This window comes from Zingiber officinale, chromosome 3A, assembly GCF_018446385.1.
Source record: "Zingiber officinale cultivar Zhangliang chromosome 3A, Zo_v1.1, whole genome shotgun sequence".
NCBI lineage: Eukaryota > Viridiplantae > Streptophyta > Magnoliopsida > Zingiberales > Zingiberaceae > Zingiber > Zingiber officinale.
This window is the reverse complement of record NC_055990.1, coordinates 94,551,271-94,575,685: the sequence shown is the minus strand read 5'-3', so window position 1 is coordinate 94,575,685 and position 24,415 is coordinate 94,551,271. Positions and strand designations below refer to the sequence as shown.

The following is a 24,415-nucleotide window of genomic DNA, read 5'->3' as shown; positions in this document are numbered from 1 at the left end:
AAGAAGGAAAGAAAAAAGGGAATACAAGGAACAAGATCTAGTAAAGAAGAAGAAAAAAAGAAAGAAAAAAAATTAAAGAGGATTAATTCGGAAAGATGAAAAAGGAAAAAAAGAAGACAAATATAAAGAAAACCCCATAAAATGAAAGAGAAGGGAAGCGAAAGAAAAATAAACAAAAAATTAAGAACAATGAATAAACTTCAAGAGAAGAAGACAAGGAGGAAAGAGAAAGAAAAGTATACAAATAAGATGATAAAAAAAAGACATGAGACAAAAAAAGCACAAGGACAAAGGAAGAGTCGTAAAACAGTACAAAAATGAAGTAGATAGTGTAGAAAGAAAATACACAGTGATAGAGAAGAATGACATAGGTAACCAGTACACATTCATACCAACTCGACCTACTAAAGTGAGATCCAATATATTTAAATCGTTCTTGGCTTATATATTGGCTACTAAATTTTAACTTCCCAATGGGTACCCACATATTACACTGATAAGACGACCTTAAATTTAATTAACTTCATGTAATATGTAACTACACAGGTTGTAGGTCGAATCAAGTTGTAAAAAAATATACATAACCTTTTGTCATTCCAATAAAAATTGAGAGAAAAGACAAAAATAGAAAAATAAAGGATGATCAAGAAGAGAATTAAAAATTATAGGTGAATAAAGTTATTGGAGAATAAAGGAGTGACCATAAAGTAGACAAAAAAAATTTAAAAATAAACCTCATGAGATGAGAGAGGAGAAAGAGAAGTAGATAGAATTTTAAAAAATAGATAAGGAACAAGGAGGAGGAAGAAGAGAAACGTCATAGAGATGAGAAAGTAGATAAATAAGGCATTAAAAAATGAACAAGCATATGGAGTAAATAATAAAAGAAGGGGAAGAGTAGAGAAAACAATTAAAATCAAGAATGATGAAAATTAAAATAAAAAATAAAGGTATTGATCGATGAATAAGAAATAAAAAATATAAAAATAAATTTATCAAATTGTAAACTAGAAGAAAAAGACAACGGTAAAAAATGAAAAGAGGTACAAAAAATCAAAAACCTAAGAAGAAAATAAAGAAAATGAAAATTAAGGAAGAAAAAGGACCACAAAATAAATAATATTAATTGAAAAAAAAAGAACAAATAGAGACCAGGCAAACGAAAATAAGCTAAAAGGAGAGAAAAAAACAAACATTAAAAGAGAAAGACAAGACAAATCGAAGAAACAAGAGGAAAAAAGAAGTTAAAGATGAAACAAAAAAAAAAAGAGGTGGAAAATGAGAAAAACGCAAATGAGGAAATAATAAGAAGAGCATAGTTTGTTGGATGAAATACCTTGAAGATCTTGTAATAAAAGACTCAAGTAATTCAAGTAATTGAATTTCAGCATTATGATATAATGGTCAGTTTATTTTAACCAAATTATAATAACATTAAACCATTTGAATAAATCAATGGATGTCTATAAACAAAATATGGATTCGCCATGCACATCAATGATCACAAATAAAATGTAAAACAAGATATTTTCATCAAAGAAAAAGGAACTGCTACAAGAACAACAAGCATTAATGAATACGAAACTAAAAAACTTAAATTGTAAACCAAAGAGGATCATTAATTTTTTTCACACTATAAAGTTATATGTGAGAGAGACAACATACAGTAGCAAGAAGGTGATTAGACTTAAAAGGAGAAGCACAAGTGAAATGGAAAAAAAAAAGACAATCATACGAAGGAAACAAAGTGCAAAAAATAAAGCAAAAAAGATCAAGAAAAGAAAGTGCAAAGTTGAATAAGGGTTACAAGAATATAGTATGTCGAATGGAACAACTTGAAGTTCTAATAAAATCCATGATTTATCAAATTTAAGAAATAGTGCGAAAAGTTAATTTACGTTAAACAAATAGTGCTCACACTATAAACAATTCTAATGACATAATTAGACTACACACAAAACATAAATCAACTATGGACATCATTATCACAATTCCAATGCACTAAATTTTAAAAAAAAAAAATCTAACAAAGAAAGTACCATGGAGAGTGCATTATCTAATATGAAATGCATAGTTAAATTGTAAACAAAAAAGGATTATCAAATATTAGTTGAGTCAGAAGACAAAGAGGAAGTAGATAGAACTGAAGATCAACATTTAGAATTCACTAAAAGGAAACAAGAAGCAAGAAATAGTAAAAATAGAAAACCAAAAAGAAGAAAAATAATTAGAGAACAAATTAGGGAAGAAGAAAAAGAAGCAAAAAAGTTAGGAAAAAAAAAAGAAAATAAAAGTAATATAAGACGAAGATTTATCAAAAAAATTAGATCAAACATTTTGAATATTAGTAAAAAGAAAACAAATAAGGAAAACATAAAGAGTGGCAATAAAAAATAATAATTTGAAGAATAAAAAGAACAATAAATGAAAAAAAATGAAAATGAACAAGATAAAGAAAAGGACGAAAGAAGTGATAATCAAAAGTTATAGTGGAAAATGAAAAGTAAATAAAAATTATAAAAAACAAAGAAGAATAAACAAGGATAGAGGAAGAAGACAAGTAGGGAAGAACACAAAAGCATACAAAGAAGAAGAGAAAAAAAAATCAAGATGATAAAAAGACATAAGCAAAGGTGAAGAAAAGCACAAAGGACAAGGGAAGAGTGGTAAAAGAAGACAATTTATATATATAGGATTGAATAACAATATTTAAAATAGAGTAACAAGAAGGAAAGAAAAAAGGTAATACAAGGAACAAGATCTAGTAAAGAAGAAGAAAAAAAGAAAGAAAAAGAATTAAAGAGGATAAATTCGGAAAGATGAAAAAGGATAAAAAGAAGACAAATATAAAGAGAAACCCATAAAATGAAAGAGATGGGAAGCGAAAGAAAAATAAACAAAAAATTAAGAACAATGAATAAACTTCAAGAGAAGAAGACAAGGAGGAAAGAGAAAGAAAAGTATACAAATAAGATGATAAAAAAAAGACATGAGACAAAAAAAGCACAAGGACAAAGGAAGTGTTGTAAAAAAGTACAAAAAGGAAGTAGATAGTGTAAAAAAGAAAATACACATTGATAGAGAAGAATGACATAGGTAACCAGTACACATTCATACCAACTCGACCTACTAAAGTGAGATTCCAATATATTTAATTCATTCTTGGCTTATATATTGGCTACCAAATTTTAGCTTCCCAATAGGTACCCACATATTATATTGAATTAACTTCGTGTATTATATATACACATAGGTTGTAGGTCGAATCATGTAGAAAAAAAAATATACATAACCTTTTGTCATTCTAATAAAAATTGAGAGAAAAGACAAAAATAGAAAAAAAAAAAAAAAGGATGATCAAGAAGAGAATTAAAAATTATAGGTGAATAAGTTATTGGAGAATAAAAGAGTGCCCATAAAGTAAACAAAAAAAATTAAAAAATAAACCACATGAGAAGAGAGAGGAGAAAGAGAAGTTGACAGAATTTTAAAAAATAGATAAGGATCAAGGAGGAGGAAGAAGAGAAGAGTCATAGAGATGAGAAAGTAGATAAATAATGCATTAAAAAAATGAACAAGCATATGGAGTAGATAATAAAAGAAGGGGAAGAGGAGAGAAAATAATTAAAATCAAGAATGATGAAAATTAGATTAAAAAATAAAGATATTGATCGATGAATAAGAAATTAAAAAATATAAAAATAAATTTATCAAATTATAAACTAGAAGAAAAAGACAACGGTAAAAAATGAAGAGAGGAACAAAAAAACCAAAACCCCAAGAAGAAAATAAAGAAAATGAAAATTAAGGAAGAAAAAAGACCACAAAATAAATAATATTAATTGAAAAAAATAAGAACAAATAGAGACCAAGCAAACGAGAATAAGCTAAAAGGAGAGAAAAAAACAAACATTAAAAGAGAAAGACAAGACAAATCGAAGAAACAAGAGGAAAAAAGAAGTTAAAGATGAAACAAAAAAAAAAAAAAGAGGCGGAAAAAGAGAAAAATGCAAATGAGGAAATAATAAGAAGAGCATAGTTTGTTGGATGAAATACCTTGAAGATCTTGTAATAAAAGACTCAAGTAATTCAAGTAATTGAATTTCAGCATTATGATATAATGGTCAGTTTATTTTAACCAAATTATAATAACATTAAACCATTTGAATAAAATAATGGAAGTCTATAAACAAAATCTAGATTCGCCATGCACATCAATGATCACAAATAAAATGGAAAATAAGATATTTTCATCAAAGAAAAAGGAACTGCTACAAGAACAACAAGCATTAATGAATATGAAACTAAAAAACTTAAATTGTAAACCAAAGAGGATCATTAATTTTTTTTCACACTATAAAGTTATATGTGATAGAGACAACATACAGTAGCAAGAAGGTGATTAGACTTAAAAGGAGAAGCACAAGGGAAATGGAAAGAAAAAAAAAAGACAATCATACGAAGGAAACAAAGTGCAAAAAATAAAACAAAAAAGATCAAGTAAAGAAAGTGCAAAGTTAGATAAGGGTTACAAGAATATAGTATGTCGAATGGAACAACTTGAAATTCTAATAAAATCCTCAATTTATCAAATTTAAGCAATAGTGTGAAAAGTTAATTTACGTTAAACAAATAGTGCTCACATTATAAACAATTCTAATGACATAATTAGACTACACACAAAACATAAATCAACTATGGACATCATTATCACAATTCCAATGCAAAATAAAATATGCAAGTAATCTATATTTTTAAAAACAAAAAATCAAACAAAGAAAGTACCATGGAGAGTGCATTATCTAATATGAAAAGCATAGTTAAATTGTAAACAAAAAAGGATTATCAAATATTAGTTGAGTCAAAAGACAAAGAGGAAGTAGATAGAATTGAAGATCAACATTTAGAATTCACTAAAAGGATACAAAAAGCAAGAAATAGTAAAAATAGAAAACGAAAAAGAAGAAAAAAAATAATTAGAGAACAAAATAGGAAAGAAGAAAAAGAAGCAAAAAAGTTAGGAAAAATAAAAATAAAAGTAATATAAGACGAAGATTTATAAAAAAAAATTAGATCAAACATTTTGAATATTAGTAGAAGAAAGACAAATATGAATACAACTAAGGAAAACATAGAGAGTGGCAATAAAAAATAATAATTTTAAGAATAAAAAGAACATTAAATGAAAAAAAATGAAAATGAACAAGATAAAGAAAAGGACGAAAGAAGAGATAATCAAAAGTCATAGTAGAAAATGAAAAGTAAATAAAAATTATAAAAAACAAAGAAGAGTAAACAAGGATAGAGGAAGAAGACAAGGAGGGAAGAAAACAAAAGCATACAAAGAAGAAGAGAAAAAAAAATTAAGATGATAAAAATACATAAGCAAAGGTGAAGAAAAGCACAAAGGACAAGGGAAGAGTGGTAAAAGAAGACAATATATATATATATAGGATTGAATAACAATATTTAAAATAGAGTAACAAGAAGGAAAGAAAAAAGGTAATACAAGGAACAAGATCTAGTAAAGAAGAAGAAAAAAAGAAAGAAAAAGAATTAAAGAGGATTAATTCGGAAAGATGAAAAAGGAAAAAAAGAAGACAAATATAAAGAGAAACCCATAAAATGAAAGAGAAGAGAAGTGAAAGAAAAATAAACAAAAAATTAAGAACAATGAATAAACTTCAAGAGAAGAAGACAAGGAGGAAAGAGAAAGAAAAGTAAACAAATAAGATGATAAAAAAAAGACATGAGACAAAAAAAGCACAAGGACAAAGGAAGAGTTGTAAAAAAGTACAAAAAGGAAGTAGATAGTGTAGAAAAGAAAATACACATTGATAGAGAAGAATGACATAGGTAACCAGTACACATTCATACCAACTCGACCTACTAAAGTGAGATTCCAATATATTTAAATCGTTCTTGGCTTATATATTGGCTCCTAAATTTTAGCTTCCCAATGGGTACCCACATATTATATTGATAAGAAGACCTTAAATTTAATTAACTTCATGTATTATGTTACACATAGGTTGTAGGTCGAATCAAGTTGTAAAAAAATATACATAACCTTTTGTCATTCTAATAAAAATTGAGAGAAAAGACAAAAACAGAAAAAATAAAGGATGATCAAGAAGAGAATTAAAAATTATAGGTGAATAAAGTTATTGGAGAATAAAATAGTGCCCATAAAGTAGACAAAAAAATTTTTAAACAAAATCTCATGAGAAGAGAGAGGAGAAAGAGAAGTAGACAGAATTTTAAAAAATAGATAAGGATCAAGGAGGATGAAGAAGAGAAGAGTTATAGAGATGAGAAAGTAGATAAATAAGGCATTAAAAAATGAACAAGCATATGGAGTAGATAATAAAAGAAGGGGAAGAGGAGAGAAAACAATTAAAATCAAGAATGATGAAAATTAGAATAAAAAATAAATGTATTGATCGATGAATAAGAAATAAAAAAATATAAAAATAAATTTATCAAATTGTAAACTAGAAGAAAAAGACAACGGTAAAAAAATGAAGAGAGGTACAAAAAAACCAAAAACCCAAGAAGAAAATGAAAACTAAGGAAGAAAAAGGACCACAAAATAGATAATATTAATTGAAAAAAATAAGAACAAATAGAGACAAGGCAAACGAAAATAAGCTAAAAGGAAAGAAAAAAACAAACATTAAAAGAGAAAGACAAGACAAATTGAAGAAACAAGAGGAAAAAAGAAGTTAAAGATGAAACAAAAAAAAAGAGGTGGACAATGAGAAAAATGCAAATGAGGAAATAAAAAGAAGAGCATAGTTTGTTGGATGAAATACCTTGAAGATCTTGTAATAAAAGACTCAAGTAATTCAAGTAATTGAATTTCAGCATTATGATATAATGGTCAGTTTATTTTAACCAAATTATAATAACATTAAACCATTTGAATAAAACAATGGACGTCTATAAACAAAATATGGATTAGCCATGTACATCAATGATCGTTAATAAAATGGAAAATAAGATATTTTCATCAAAGAAATAGGAATTGCTACAAGAACAACAAACATTAATGAATATGAAACTAAAAAACTTAAATTGTAAACCAAAGAGGATCATTAATTTTTTTTCACACTATAAAGTTATATGTGAGAGAGTCAACATATAGTAGCAATAAGGGTAATCATATTTAAAAGGAAAAGCACAAGTGAAAGGAAAAAAAAAAAAAGCATACAAAGGAAACAAAGTAACAAAAAAAATTAAGCAAAAAAGATGAAGAAAAGGAAGTGCAAAGTTGGATAAGGGTTACAAAAATATATAGTATGTCGAATGGAACAACTTGAAGTTCTAATAAAATCCTTGATTTATCAAATTTAAGAAATAGTGTGAAAAATTGATTTACATTAAACAAATAGTGCTCACATTAAACAATTCTAATGACACAATTAGACTCCACACAAAATATAAATCAACTATGGACATCATCACAATTCTAATACAAAATAATATATGCAAGTAAAAATGAAAAGGATGGTTAAATTATAAACAAAAAAGATCATCAAATTTTAGTTATCATAAAAGAGGACAAAGGGGAAGTAGATAAAATTGAAGATCAACATTTAGAATGCATATTTTAAAAGTAAAAAGAAATAGGAAAAATAGTAAACAAAAAAGAGAGCAAAATAATTAAAGAGAACTAATTGCGGAAGAAGAAAAAGAAGCAAAAGTTTGAAAAGAAAAAGAAAAGAAAAGTAATACAAAATGAAGATTTAACAAAAAATTAGATAAAGCATTATAAATATGAAAGACAAATATAAATACAAATAAGGAAAACATAGAGAAGTGATAGAAAAAAAGTTGAAGATAAATAACAATAAATGAAAAAAATTGTAAAAGAGTAAGTTAAAGTAAGGACGAAAGAAGAGATAATCAAAAGGTATAGGGGATAATGAAAAGTAGATAAAAAATAATAAAAGAACAAAGAAATAAGCATGACAAGAAAATAGAGGAAGAAATTTGAAGAGAAATGGACAAAGAACAAAGAAGAATAACCGTGGACGAGAAGGGAAGGAAATAAAAGCATACAAAGAAGAAGGGAAAAATAATGATGATAAAAAAACATAAGCAAAGGTGAAAGAAAACACAAGGACAAGTGTGGTAAAAGAAGACAAAAATAATAATATATAGGATTGAAGAACAATATTTAAAACAGAGCAAAGAGAAACAAGAAGAAAAAGGAAATACAAGGAAGAAAAAAGAATTAAAGAGAATGAATTAAGGAAGATGAAAAAAAAGAAGAAGTCAAGGAGTTGTAAAAGAGGAAAGAAAAGTATACAAATAAGACGAGAAAAAGAATAGCGATAAAAAAAGACATAAAGCGAAAAAAGCACATGGACAAAGTTAGAGTTGTAAAAGAGTACAAAAAGGAAGTAGACAATCTAGAGAGAAAATACACGTTGATAGAGGAAAACGACACAAGTAACCAGTATACATTTATACCAACTCGACCTACTAAAATAATATTTTAAAATATTTAAATAGTTCTTGTCTTTTATTGACTACTAAATTTCATCTTCCCAATAGGTATCCACATATTATAGAATACTACGACCTTAAATTTAATTATAGGTGAATAAAAGTTATTGGAGAATAATTTAGTGCCTATAAAGTAAACAAAAAAAAACAAGGAGGAGAAAGAGAAGTAGACAGAATTTTAAAAAATAGACAAGGATCATGGAGGAAGAAGACAGGAAGAAAAGAGAGAGAGAATTATACAAAGAAGATAACAACATAAAAAATGATGATAAGAAAACATAAGCGACAATTAAGAAAAGCACAAAGACAAGAGAATGGTCAAAAAGATGAGAAAGTAGATAAATAAGGGATTGAAAAATAAACAAGTGAAAGGAGTAGCTAATGAAGGGGAAGAGGAGAGCAAACAATTAAAATCAAGAATGATAGAAATTAGAATAAAAAAATAAAGGTAACGATTGATGAATAAGAAATAAAAAATAAATAAATAAAATTATCAAATGGTGAATTAGAAGAATAAAACAATGGTAAAAAATGAAGAGGTACAAGAAAACTAAAAACACTAGAAGAACATAAAGAAAATGAAAATTAAGGAAGAAAAAAGACCACAAAGTAAGTGAACTCATAGAAAATAAATAATATTAATTGAAAAAAAATTAGAATAAAAAGAGACCAAGCAAAAGAAAATAATCTAAAAGGAGAGAAACAAAACACATTAGAAGAGAAAGATTAGACAAAATCAAAGGAAACAAGAGGGAAAAAGAAGTTAAAGATAAAGAGAAGCATGTCGAAGCAACAAAAGCACAAGAAGACAATACACAAATAGGAGAAGAGGAAACAAAAAAAAAGAAAAGCGGTAGTAGAAAAGAGAAAAACACAAATGATGAGAAGAGCAAGGTTTTAGATCTTGTAATAAAATACTCGAGTAATTCAAGTAATTGAATTTCAACATTATGATATAAAAGGTCAATCTATTTTTATAAAATGGAAATGACATCAAACCATTCAAATAAAACAATGAAGAGTCTATAATTAAAATATAGATTAGCCATGCACATCAATTATCACAAATCGAATGAAAAATAGGATACTAAGCTTTTTTCATCAAAGAAAAAGGAATTGCTACAAGAAAAATAAAAGATGCATTAAGGAATATGAAAAAAAACATAAATTGTCAAGCAAAGAGAATCATTAATTTTTTTTAACTATAAAGTTACATGTAAAAGAGTCAATATATAGGAGCAATAAAGGTGATCAAACTTAAAAACGAGAAGCACAAGTGAAAGAAAAAAAAACAAGCATACGAAGGAAACAAAGGAAAAAAGATGGTTGTACCAATCCTGTTGTCTTTCCATTTTGTTGGGAGAAGATCAGCTTTCTAAACCGCAAGCAAAAATCTTCTTCAAGTACACAAAGTTCAGAATTCAGCCAATAAATTATGAAACTGTAACAACAGAGAAAAAAAATCAGAATGTAAGTTCATTTCTAGAATTCGGTCAAGAAGAAATGAAAGGAACTACAGTTTTGCAACAGTGATGACTTAATCAAAGCTTATGCTATCTTATTTCCAAGTGGCATCCCCTCTTTGCAAGATTTTTTCATCATTCAAGCCTGCAGTCTAAGTTTCTAGAATTAAATTTGTCACGCCCTGGGGGAGTCCCTACCAAGAAAATTTCGACATCTCCCTTGTACCGATGACAATCTAAAACATTACTACAAGACCTCAGGGCCACACTAACCTCGGCCAACACGGTCGAAACAATAATAATAAAAATAACTAACAAACCACGCAGTTTATATTAACTCAGCCTCTGGCTGACACAACCACGCAGTTTAATTAAATAAAATCTATTCCACTAATACGACGAAAAACTTAAACCCACAACAAAATCCAACACAACGAAAAACAAAGGCAGTAGACCAAAATCGATAAAAATCCATGAGTACAGTTATACATCACAAGTATATAAAATGTAACAAGTAAACCAAAAAGGCCAAAATATGTGAACCCGTCGCGACAAGTGGTGGGGGACTAGCGACTAAAACCTCCTGACAGTATCAACCTGAAATAGTAATAATCAACGGGGCGAGTCCAATACTCAGCGGATACCAAGCTGACATGCATAGTAAGAAATAACCAATAGAAACAGTTATGCGTACAGTCTCCTGGAATAATAATGAAAAATGCAAAACTGAAGGCAATGGGAGAAGTACTCACCGAGACCTCCTATCAGGATAATAAGATCGTCAGACCGAAAATATAATATCTCATGTATGTAGGAGTGAGCAAAAATTCGGTAAAACCGAATTAACCGAACCGAACACATAGATCGTACCATATCTAATAAGGTACGATTCCTCCTTTCGGATACACCATTCTACTGTGGTGTTCCAGGAGAAGTGAGTTGGGATAGAATCTCACACTCAGCTAGATAGTCACGAAACTCATGGCTAAGGTATTCTCCACCTCGATCGATTTTGATTTTAAGTTTTGTAATTCGGTTAAACCGAATAAACCGATTAAACCGAATAAAAATATTTATTAATTTTTTTTTATTTTAAAAAATAATAAATAAAATAAAATCTCTTCTTTTTTTAATTAAAATAATATAAAGTTTTAAAATTCGGTTAATTCGGTCAAAAACCGAATTAACCGATCTTTTATCGATTCGGTCGGTTCGGTTGGTTGAAAAAAAAATCGGTTTATTCGGTTTTCGATCTATTCGGTTCGGTCGGTTCGGTTTTGACCGAATGCTCAGCCCTACATGTATGCATGTCAATCATATGCATCTACCAAGTATGCAGCAAACAAAGTACAGTAAACACAAGCAATAAATGCAATCATGCATATGATACAAATGACATGGTCACCCCTGACGCCAGTTAGCCATCTCATACACGATGGTGAGACCGAATGGGTAAGGCTATGACAACTGTGCACTCTCCATCACTACTCCTGATGAGTGACAGAGTGGACAGGATGCTTTCGGAGTACACCTATCCTCCTACCCCAAATCATAAGTGGGAGAATTCAATGCTCTCATCTCTTGACAGTCGAGAGGAGGGACCCTTGTCATGCTACCATGCTGCGTCACACTACCCATGAGTGGACCAACAGAGCACTGACAAAGCAAACTGCCGCATACCCTGCCTGATATACCACTAACCCATGAGTGGTTGTGTGCAGATTCATATGACTGGCGATGAGCTCAACAATAATGGAGCTGCAATCGCTCAGCATGCAATCATGCAAGATGGTGCATGACACTAAGCATGTAAATCCATATCTACCTTCATAAAACATGTACCAAAAATAAGTGACTCAAATAAGAAGATCTAGGTACACGCATCAGATATGGTAGATGTCTAGTCCGGTATATCATAAGGCATGGTATGTCACTACCTCCATGAGCATAAATAATTCAGAGGGTAATGAATGCAAAACAGGTAAGCAAAACTAAGCATGCAACAAGTAACATGTAGTAACATACCAAGTAGAAATAAACATAACTATTACTGTAAGTTATATAACCTACTAAGCATATCAGAATGACAATATCAAAAAGATAAATCAATGGTACCCGCCTAAAAAATGGAGATCGTATCAAGATAGATCCCACGCCGAGACTCCCGTCTCGAATCAGAGTCCTGTATCAATGTATATATTTTATTTAGCTAAATTCAAATGAATTTAAATAGCTAATAAAATCCCCAAACAAGTTAGGAAAAACCCTAATCGATATAATCATCTACCCTAACTATCCTTTAATCAATTTGCATCGTTAAGACAAAATAATGAATTGACCTCCAACAACTCATAACTGAATCTCTAATACATAACCAAATAGATTAAGCATCCTCAATCATTTTCCCTCCAATTAGGGTTTTTACTAGCAACATAATCAATCCAATACCGAATGTATCCCATCCATACTTAACCTAATACTGAGCATAACTTACCCAAATCTGAAACCTCAACCGGTGATCCACAGCCGGAGACAACTTGCTGCCAATAAACCTGACCGAAGCGAGGTAAAAGGAGTTGCCCTCTAAATCGAACACCCTATGACACCATCAACACATTTGTATCTGCATTAGTTCCAAACCTAAGTCCACAACTCTTAGATAAGGGATCTTACCTTCCATTGATCTTTGATTTGTGTTCCAATCGCTCACGCCTGTACCGATCCTGACCGAAACTGTGTTGCTTAGTCGGTATTAAGGTTTTAGCCAAGAACTTCACTTCTGAGCAGAGGAAGAGATGCGACACTAACCCTAGTGGTAGAGGGTTAGCCGAAGGGGTCTAAGGTCGGGGTCGCGGCGTACAGAGACAGCGACAACAGGTCGACGACTCCCTACCCTTGGTCGACAACTCCCTTGCGTGAGGTGGCTCGAAAGGAACGAGATGTGGATGGAGGAGGAGAAAAGTGGTGGCTAGCCGGCGGTGTCGGGTCGTGGCGGTTGGCTTCAAACTAAGGCACGGCCGAATTAGGGCAAATCTCGAAGAGCTCTGCAATGGTTCAAGCTTCGATGATTGGCTGAGAAGAGGAGGTAGGCAAATCGGCGCTGGTGCGATGGGATCTCCTCGGCGAGGAAGCGATGAGACAGAGGAGGGGAAGGTGACGCTAGGGCTTAGGGGCTTTCTTTTGGCCGGTGGTTATGAACGCGGAGAAGAAGAAGAGGAGTCGCGTGGTGTCAGGTTAGCTGCGCGTCGATTGGCGAAGATGAAGAGGCTCGGGAGTAGCGGCGATGGCGAGCTCAGGAGAGGGGAGGAGAGGAATCGGGCGAAGAGCACGGGAAAGGAAAAGAGAGAAAAGAAAAGGAAAAAAAATAATAAGAAAAATCAAACTTTTCCTCGTTTAAATGGGGTAGCTTAAACAGGCTTTCCCGTGGCCCAGTTATTGATCTCCCTTAAACTCGTCATACGAGTTTCAAAAAATCCCCAGAAAATTTCCAAAAATTTCTAAAAATTCCCTTAAGATTTTTGACTTCCTAAATTCAGGAAGGAATTCAGAATTGTCCTGATTTTGTTTGTGTGCCAATTTATTTTTGTGATTCTCTAATCGAAAAACTTTCAATTAAACCTGTGACTACCTCATTGTTATATGTTGTTCTTTTCTTTCAATGGTTCAAATCAGACAACTTCAATGGATTGAATTTCCGAAACTATCCAGGTTCATTCCAGAACAAGAATCAGTAAGTTGGCACGAGTTGAGAAAAAAAAAATTACAACTAAGAAAATAAGAAAAAGAGGAAAAGATTGAATATAAAGGAATATAAAAATAATTCAAAACAGAATGGAATTACATCAGCTGGATTTGAAGCGGAAGTTGTTGATATCTGAAACTGTATTTTGATTTACACTGCAAAAATTGAGTAGTCTATTATTCTCATAAATTTGCAATGAACCACCATTGTCTTCGGGTACCTAGCCAGATGGTATTCTTCCTTCATGCTGCACACTTGGATGTTTTGATATTCTGCCTATTGCAATTGAGGACCGATAGGTCTCTGTTTTACAACACTTGCTAAATTGTAGTGGGATTTACAAGAAGTTGAATTACTTGAGATAAACATTAAGTTTAGAGGATCAAGGAAATGTAGATGTTATCATTTAAGCTATTGTGGAATCTGAAGTTAGTCAGAAAAAAAAAAGTTATGAACTGAAAGAATTTGTAACTTGGCATCTAAAATATGTTGAATGTCAATTCTATGTGTTGATTTCAAGCAACAACAACTGGAATTCAACCTCCTATTATCTCACTGCTAAATGAGAGTCATTGACGAGTTGAGCCTTCCATAACGCAAGCTGAAATTACCTCAACTTTCAAATGTGAAATGCTTCTTGCAAAGGAATTATATTACTATGTCATTTGGGGTTATTGTCTTCTAAACCCTTCCATGATTAAAATCCTACATTTACCCAATGCCGAAGCAACAAAAGGACAAGAGCACAAAAAACAAATGAAGAAGAAAAAAGAAAAAAGGTAGAAAAAGAAAATACAAATGAGGAAGAGATATGAAGAGCAAGTTTAGGTTTGGATTAGAAGGGCATAGTTTGTTGAATGAAATACCTTGAAGATCTTGTAATAAAAGACTCAAGTAATTCAAATAATTGAATTTCAACATTATGATATAAAAATCCATCTACTTTAAACAAACAAATGGTAATGACATCAAACCATTCAAATAATACAATGGAAGTTTATGAACAAAATATACATTAGCAATGACATGAATGATAACAATTCAAATGAAAAAAAGGATACTAAGCTATTTTCACCAAAGAAAAAGGAATTGCTACAAAAAACAACAAAAGATGCATTATTGAATATGAAAAAATATCTTAAATTGTATATCAAAGAGAATCATAAATTTTTTCCACACTATAAGTTAAAAGTCAACATATAGGAGTAAAGGGTGTTCAAACTTAAAAGGAGAAACACAAGTGAAAGAAAAAAAAAATAATAGAAACAATGTAGCAAAAAAGAAGCTTAAAAGATCAAAAAAAATATATATATATATAAAGAGAAAAATACAAAAGTCGAAAAGAACAAAAAGTGCAAAGTTAGAAAAAATTTGCAAAATGGAACAACTTGAACATCTTCTATTAAAAGTCTCAATTAATCCAATTTTAAAAATAGTGTGAAAAGTAAATTTACTTTAAACAATTCTAATGATACAATTAGTCTATACACAAAATATAAATCAAAATGGACATCACTATCACAATTCAAATGCAAAATAGGTTATACAAGTAAGCTATATACACTAAAAAAACCAAATTCTAACAAGTAAAAGGGACCATGGAGAGTGCATTATCAAATATAAAAAGGCTAGTTAAATAGTAAACAAAAAAGGATCATCAATTTTTGGTTCGAGTCATTAAAGAGGACAAAGAGGAAGTAGACAGAATTGAAGATCAACATTTAGAATGCACTAAAAGGAAGCAAGAAAAAAAATAGGAACAAAACTGAACAAGATCTAACATACGAAAAAAAAAAGAAAAATAAATTAAAGAGGACTAATTAGAGGAGATAAAAGCAAAAAACTAGAAGATGAAAGAAAAAAAAAAGTAATATAGGATGAAAATCTAACAAAAATTAGATCAAATATGTTAAATATTAATGAAAGAAAGACAAATATGAATACAAGGCAAACATAGATAGCAATAAAACACAAGAATAAGTTGGAGAAGAAAAAAATAAATAAATGAAAGAAAAAGCGGAAAAGAACAAAGAAAGGGACAATGAAAAAGAGAAAGTTATAAGAGAAAATGAAAAGTCGATAAAAAAATAAGAAACATTTATAAGCATAACAAGAAGATGGAGGAGGAAATTGAAAGAAAAATGTACAAAAAAAAATAAAGAAGAATAATAAACAAGGATCTCGAGGAAGAAGACGAGGAGAGAAGGAAACAAAAGATACAAAGAAGGGAAAAAGAATAATGATAAAAAAAAACATAAGCAAAGGTGAAGAAAAATACTAGGGGGAGAGAAGAGTGGTAAAAGAAGACAAAAAAGGAAGAAAATTTAAAGAAAACAAATTTAAAATAGAATAAAAAATAAAAGAATAAAAGACCCTTTTTTTCTATTTTTGTCTTTCCTCTCAATTTTTATTGGGATGGCAAAGATTATCTATTTTTTTTACTACGTAATTCAACATACATCCTATTTAAGTACATAATATATGAAGTTAATTAAATTTAAGATCATCTTTTTAATATATGTGGGTACCCATTGGAAAGGAAAAATTTAGTAGCCAATATAAGCTAAAAACAATTTAAATATATTGGAATCTCACTTTATTAGGCTGAGTTTGTATGACTGTGCATTGGTTACCTATGTCATTCTTCTCCATCAATTTGAATTTTTTTTCTTCTATCCCATCCAAATAAAAATTGAGAGGAAAAACAAAACAAAAAAAAAAGAGATCTTTAATCTTTTTCTTCTTGTTCCTTTTTTCACTTTTTCTTTCCTTCTTGTTTCTTTTTACTATATTTTAAATTTTGTACTTCTATCCTACGATCATATATATCAAACATCTATATATATTTTTGTAAGGTATTGTGGTAGAAATACATAAAAATATAAGAGAGTGACTAAAAATAATCCTCATGAGAAGAGAGAAAAGAAAGAAAAGTAGACAAAACTTTAAAAAATAAACAAGGATCAAGCAGGAAGAAAACGAGAAGGGAAAAGAAAGAAAATTATACAGAGAAGACAACAAGAAAAATGATGAAAGTAAAGCATAAGCAAAGGCTAAAAAAAAGCACAAAGGCATAAGAAGAGGATAAACATGAAATTAGGTATTGAACAAGTAAAAAATAAACAAGCAAAAGGAGTAGATAAAGAAGAAAAGTACAAAACAATTAAAATCAAGAATGATAAAAATTAGAATAAGAAAATAAAGGTACTGATTTATGAATAAGAAATAAAAAATAAATGAAATTATCAAAAGGTTAATTAGCAGAAGAAAACAATGGCAAAAAATGGAGAGAAAGACAAGAAAACAAAAAACACAAGAGGAACATAAAGAAAACGAAAATACCAAAAGAAAGTAACTTATAGAAAATAAATAAATATAATAGTTGAAAGAGAAAAACATTAAAAAGAGACCAAGCAAAACAAAATAAGCTACGAGGAGACACAAAATAAAAAAAGAAAACAAACATTAGGGAAAAAAAAGAAGAGAAAAAATCAAAGACATAAGAGGAAAAATGAAGTTAAAGATAAAGAGAAGCACATGTCGAAGTTAAATAGATGAAAAAGTAAAAAGAGAAAAACACAAATGAAGGAAAGATAAGAAGAGCGAGTTTAGGTTAGGGTTAGAAGGGCATAGTTTGTTGAATGAATTGACTTAAAGATCTACTATAATAAAAGAAAAATGAAATTCATGTAATTGAATTTTAACACTATGATATAAAAAATCAATCTACTTTAACCAAATGGTAATGACATCAAACCATTCAAATAATACAATGAAAGTTTATAAACAAAATATAGATTAGTAATGACATGAATGATCACAATTCAAATGCAAAATTTGATACAAAGCTATTTCACCAAACAAAAAGGAATTGCTACAAAAACAATAAAAGATGCATTATTGAGTATGAAAAAAGAACTTAAATTGTAAATCAAAGAGGTTCATAATTTTTTTTCACACTATAAGTTACATGTGAGAAAGTCAACATATAGGAGCAATACGGATGATCAAACTTAAAAGAAGAAACACAAGTGAAAGAAAAAAAGGCAAGCATAGGAAGGAAACAATGTAGCAAAAAAAGAAGCTAAAAAGATCAAAAAACAAAAGAAGAAAATATATACAGAAAAATACAAAAGAACAAAAGAACAAAAAATGCAAAGTTAGAAAAAGATTGCTGAATGGAACAACTTGAACATCTTCTAATAAAAATCTCAATTTATCAAATTTCAAAAATAGTGTGAAAAGTCAATTTACCTTAAACAATTCTAAGAATACAATTAGTCTATACACAAAATATAAATCAATATGGACATCATTATCACAATTCAAATACAAAATAGGATATACAATAAGCTATATTCACTAAAAAACAAATTCTAACAAGGAAAAGTACCATGGAGAGTGCATCATCAAATATGAAAAGGATAGTTATATAGTAAACAAAAAAGGATAATCAATTTTTGGTTGAGTCATAAAAGGGGACAAAGAGGAAGTAGACGGAATTGAAGATCAACATTGAGAATGCACTAAGAGGAAACAAGAAGAAAAGAAATAGGTACAAAAATGAACAAGATCTAGTAAATGAAAAAGAAGAAAAATAATTAAAGTTGACTAATTAGGGAAGAGGAAAAAGAAGCGAAAAACTAGGAAAAGAAAAAAAAAGAGTATAGGATCAAATTTAATAAAAATTAGATCAAACATTTTAAATATTAATGAAAGAAAGACAAATATGAATACAAATAAGGCAAACATAGAGTAGCAATAAAACGCAAGAACAAGTTGTAGAAGAAAAATAAATAAACGAAAGAAAAGGTGGAAAAGAATAAGATAAAGAAAGGACGATGAAAAAGAGGTAATCAAAAGTTATAAGGGAAAATGAAAAGTCAATAAAAAAAATAAGAAACAAATAAGAATAACAAGAAAACAGAGGAGGAAATTGAAAGAAAAATGTAGAAAAAATAAGAAGAATAAACAAGGATGAGGAAGAAGACGAGGAGGGAAGGAACCAAAAGATATAAAGAAGAAAAAAAGAATGATGATAAAAAAATATAAGCAAAGGTGAAGAAAAGCATAAGGACAAGAGAAGAGTACATAAAGAAGACAAAAAGTACATAGGATAGAAGAACAAAATTTAAAATAGAGTAAAAAGAAATAAGAAGGAAAGAAAAAGGAAAAAAAAGGAACAAGATGAAAAAGAATTAAAGATCCTTTATTTTTTAAAATTTTTGTCTTTCCTCTCAATTTGTATTGGGATGGCAAAGATAATCAATATTTTTTTTACCATGTGATTCGACCTACATCCTATTTAGCTACATAATACATGAAATTAATTAAACTTAAGATCGTCTTATTAATAATGTGAGTACCGATTATGAAGGGGAAATTTAGTAGCCAATATAAGCCAAGAACGATTTAAATATATTGGAATGTCACTTTATTAGGTTGAGTTTGTATGAATGTGCATTGGTTACCTATGTCATTCTCTCCATCAATTTGAATTTTCTCTTATATCCCATCCCAATAAAAATTAAGAGGAAAAACAAAACAAAAAAATAAGGATGTTTAATCCTTTTTTCTTGTTCCTTTTTTCACTTTTTCTTTCCTTTTTTTTTTCCTTTTACCATATTTTAAATTTTGTTCTTGTATCCTATGATCGTATCAAGCATCTATATATATTACATAAAAATACAATAGGATGACAAAATAATCCCATGAGGAGAGAGAAGAGAAAGAAAAGTAGACAAAACTTTAAAAAATAAACAAGGATCAAGGAGGAAGAAGAGGAAGAAGATGAGAAGGGAAAAGAAAGAAAATTATACAAAGAAGACAATAAGAAAAATGATGATAGTAAAGGATAAGCAAAGGCTAAGAAAAGCAAAAAGACAAGAGAAGAGTTATAAAGATGATCAAGTAGATAAATTAGGTATTGAACAAGAAAAAAATAAATAAGCGAAAGGAGTAGATAAAGAAGGAGAAGAGTGCAAACAATTAAAATCTGAAAATTAGAATAAAAAAAAGGTTACCAATTGATGAAAAAGAAATGAAAAATTAATAAATAAAATTATCAAGAGGTTAATTAGAAGAAGAAAATAATGGCCAAAAATGAAGAGAGAGACAAGGAAAAAAAATACAAGAGGAACATAAAGAAAGCAAAAACTAAGGAAGAAGAAATAATAATAGTTGAAAGAAAAAAATAAAAAGAGACCAAGCAAAAGAAAATAAGCTACAAGGAGTGACAAAATAAAAAAAGAAAACAAACATTAGAAAACAAAGAAGAGAAGAAATCAAAGAAACAAAATGAAAAACGAAGTTAAATATAAAGAGAAGCATATGTCGAAGCAACAAAAGGACAAAAAGATAGAAGAAAATAAATAGAAGAAGAAGAAAGGAGAAAAACACAAGAAAAAGGGTTAGAAGGACATAGTTTGTTGAATGAAATACCTTAAAGAAAATCAAGTGATAAAAGATCAATCCACTTTAACCAAATGGTAATGATATCAAACCATTCAAATAATACAATGGAAGTCTATAAACAAAATATAAATTAGCAATGACATGAATGATCACAATTCAAATGCAAAATATTCATGTCACAATTCAAATGCAAAATAGGATACTAAGCTATTTTCACCAAAGAAAAAGGAATTGCTACAAAAATAACAAAAGATGCATTATTGAATATGAAAAAAGAACTTTAATATCAAAGAGGATCATAAATTTTTTTTCACACTATAAGTTACATGTGAGAAAGTCAACATATAGAAGCAATGAGGGTGATCAAACTTAAAAGGAGGAGAAACACAAGTGAAAGAAAAAAAGGCAAGCATACAATGGAAACAATATAGAAAAAAACTCTTATTAAACAATTTTAATGATACAATGTGTCTATATACAAAATATAAATAAACTATGAACAATATTATCACAATTCAAATGCAAAATAGGATACAAATAAGCTATATTCACTAAAGAAAAAACAAATTCAAAAAAGCATCTAAAACCAAATGGTCATCTTGCCTTCAACACCCACAAACGTTCATTTCTTGACTAAAAATATAACCACTTTGTACAATGCATATAGATTAATGGTTTGCTTAAATAGTATCTTACATCATAAAAATAGCCTTTTAAATTAATAAGGTGGCTCAATCTCCAATTTTTAAATTATTGCCGTAAGAATTTTAGATGGGCAATCAACTCAACTATTAACGTCTTAAGTTTTAACCACAACAATAAACAAATACATATGTACAAGAACGAGTGAGAGGTGCGTGCTCAAAAATATAAATTATGTATGAGGAAATGATGAACCAAGATATAGCTTACTTCTCAAGCAAGTGAGGAAAGGGAGCTACAATTGTACAAGACGTTGGGAAAACAACTTCATTAATTTATATGTTGATGTAATAGATAATACCCTTCATAATTGTAGTACAAACAATACTAAAAAAAACTGTACGTTCTTCAACAATAAAGATACTTCCCAACCCTCTTTTCTAATTCATAATACTAGCAACAGAGTGTAAACTATTAACTTTAAAGATGCAATATAAAATAAAGGTCCAATTCTAGATTTCACATATTCAATATAAGCACTAAAAAAAATCCCACTAATGATCTCATTTTATAACCCACTCAAAGTGGCAAGACTTGACAATCTATGCTAGGACTTAACCAAAGATAATCCCTATCAAGAATTTGAAACATGCAACAAAAGGAAAAAAAAACAAATTATGCTAGGACTGGAAATCTATAATTGGATGATGTATGCAAAATGTATCTAGCACTAGAAAGTATTTTGCTATGGTAGATATGCATAAAAGTAGATGACTACCTAAGAAGAGATGAATGAGCTGCTTAGCAACTGATCCTGAAATTTCAAAAGAATGAATGACAATCTGCAGTTAGGAAAGTAAAATAACTAAACAAAGTGCTTGTTGATAAAGGACTGGCAAGAAACTATTTTAAAAAGAAAGACCTAGAGCTAATGGAGAAGCAAGGATGACTACCAAGGCCATTCAGTACAGCTTCACGATGACTAACCTTAAGCACAAGAATCCAATAACCGAAGGAGTGACAATTAGAAAATATGTAGCAAAGATTACCTGCCCACTTGTGATAATCACATCTTAATCTCCATCTCGCCACTTGTCTGTGGGACCAATAGAAACCCTACAAAGCAAAGAATTAGGAGGAAGTGGTGGTCTTGATGATCTCACTGAACGAAGACAATAGAAGAAGTCGATTCGAAGAATCAGAGAACTATTCAAAGAGAGGGGGATGAAGAGAAACAAAGGCTAATGAACGCAACTTCTGGAAGAACCCTAAGCACAAAAGAACCAACAGAAAACAAGGAAGAAAACTAAAGCAACCACATAAGAAATACTCACATCTTCTTCTCCATCTCGCAGCTTGGCTGTTGATCCGATAGAAACCCTACAACGTTAAAGAATTAGGAGGAGAAGGTGACGGATTGGTCTATGGAAAAAAAAAAACTTTCCAGCAAATACTAGACAATACTTCTTTGTTTTGAAAAAAAAAAAGAGAGAAAAGTTTGCCACACTCTCAATGTCCCAAAAGAATCTACATTTATGTGAACTCACAATCCCAAAGCATCATGAAGATCTGCACAATGCTAGAAACAAAAGGGGCTCCTACCGTACCTAACGGGGGAAAACGAAGAACTGAAACATATCGAAACTAGCTAATTTCTTTTTGTTTAAAATTTAACCTCTCAGAGAGTCACAGATAGACAGAAAGAAAAATAGACCGATCACAAAGTAGCTCCTACCTTCTTGGCGCGGCAGATTCCCCTCCCAGTCAACAAATACTCTGCCAAATCCAAAAGCAAATCCTCCTCAAAAGGTATCAGATAGTTGCATCATCGAGAACTGAGGCGAGGAGGTCTTGGATTAGTTCTGCGCCTACCTTCTTGGCGTGGCAGATTCGCCTTCCAGTCAACAAATACTCCGCCAAATCCAAAAGAAAATCATCCTCAAGAGGTATCAAATAGCTGCATCATCGAGAACTGAGGCGAGGAGGTCTTGGATTAGTTCTGCGCTCATCTCTCTCTCTCTCTCGCTCGCTTCTTTGCCCGATGAAGAAGACGATGAGTAGCCTTTTGCCAACCCGATAAGAAGACGATGCGCTGCTTAAAAAACTCTCAAAAAAAACCTAGCGCATTAAGATGCAACGGTAAAAAAAAATTAGAAAAAAAAAAAGCAACGGTACAAAAATTAGAGAAAAAAAAAAAGCAACGGTTCTCATTAAAAAGGACAATATTAATTTAAAAAAAAAAACTAATAAATAATTTAAAACAATAACCATAAAATTGAAACGATCCAATGAGGCAATGATCACGTTGTTAAAAAAAATAACAGCTCCTTTACGGAAAAAAAAATCCTATCTTTTTTTGCTAGTATTGACAATAATCATTTTAATTATATAATAATAAACTTGTTATATAATTGTTTCATCAATATTACTATAATGATTTATGAAAAATTTCACAAAAAAATTAATAATTTATCGAAATAACTAATAGGTTTGAATTTAGTTAACTATACCTATTTATTTATTTTCAATTTTTAAACTCATTTTCAAAGATAAAATTTATGTTAAAAAATAATGAACTAAAAAAAATGATTAGCTTTGGTCACTTAATCTAATAATTTTTGCGTGGGTATGTTGATATTGGATATTTAAAAACGTTAATTTATCTTTTTTTTTTTTAGTTTATCATGAAGTATTTTGTGTAAATAGATAACTCTTGATTTATATATATATATATATATATATTTTTTTTTTGGTGTAATTATGCACTAGATGGTTGAGCCAGTCTAAATTATTTTTGAATTTTGAATTCATTAGTCAATCACTCATATTTCAATAATACCTAGGTTGAATTTATATGGTTTAAAGAGATCTCATGTCTCTAATGAATTTATCCATGCCTAATTAATATCTGACTAACCATGGCCTATCAAGTTTTTGCAAATTTTGTTACATGATCCTATTTAACCCTTAAGTTTTTGTTTACTTGCTGCAATCAAACATGAGAGATCACTTCTCTTCTCTCCCATTTTCTCGAGTCAAAGTTCTTGTTGCTTCCATAAAAGATCTTAACTTACTTTAGTTATGCAAGAATCTCCACTTTATTTAACCTTTCAAATGAGTTACAAAAATAAATGTAGGTTGCAATTGAAGGGGTTTGCAATGACTTGTTTCAAAAAACAATATCATCCCTTTGCAATCACACTTTCAGTCATTATCTCAATTCATGATCATAAGTCATCTATTCTTTATTACAAAACCTTCACTAACAAATATTTATCTAAGAAGAAACTTGTAGCCCAAATGGTGGGGATGTTATACCTTGGCAATGGAGATTTACTAAATTGATGGTTGAAAGAGGATGCTTCGAATATCGCAAGGGCACACAAGGATGTTTCAAATGTGGCAAGGAAGGGCATATGGCTAAGCAATGTACGAACAAGACCAGTTTTCCCCCACCGCAGCCGATTCAGTACGGAGACAAACCAGTCCAGTTGCACCAGATGCAGACTGCTTTAGATGGTCCATACATCAGCCAGGGCAGACTAGAAGCCCCCTCAGCCACGACAAACGCCCTCTACTCACTCACTAGAGAGGACGTAGCGAATGCCTCGACAGTTGTTACGGGTCAGATCAGTATTTT

General features: G+C 30.0%; 1 long non-coding RNA gene across 15 annotated transcripts in view; it reads right to left on the bottom strand.

Annotated features, from left to right (window-relative positions):
* The window catches only part of LOC122052073, a 40,445-nt gene extending 17,567 nt beyond the window's left edge, over nucleotides 1-22,878 (bottom strand). For 2 of the 15 annotated variants that reach the window (XR_006131783.1, XR_006131785.1), the window contains exons 1-5: nucleotides 22,511-22,878; nucleotides 22,110-22,155; nucleotides 21,825-21,891; nucleotides 21,554-21,589; nucleotides 9,847-9,955 (exon numbers count right to left, since the gene is read on the bottom strand). This is a non-coding gene — a long non-coding RNA (uncharacterized LOC122052073). Of the gene's footprint in view, nucleotides 1-9,846; nucleotides 9,956-21,553; nucleotides 21,618-21,824; nucleotides 21,892-22,109; nucleotides 22,156-22,510 lie in introns of all 15 variants that reach the window. The other 13 variants (XR_006131784.1, XR_006131786.1, XR_006131794.1 and 10 more) reach the window with 9 other exon arrangements.
* Between the last annotated feature and the right edge of the window lie 1,537 nt (nucleotides 22,879-24,415).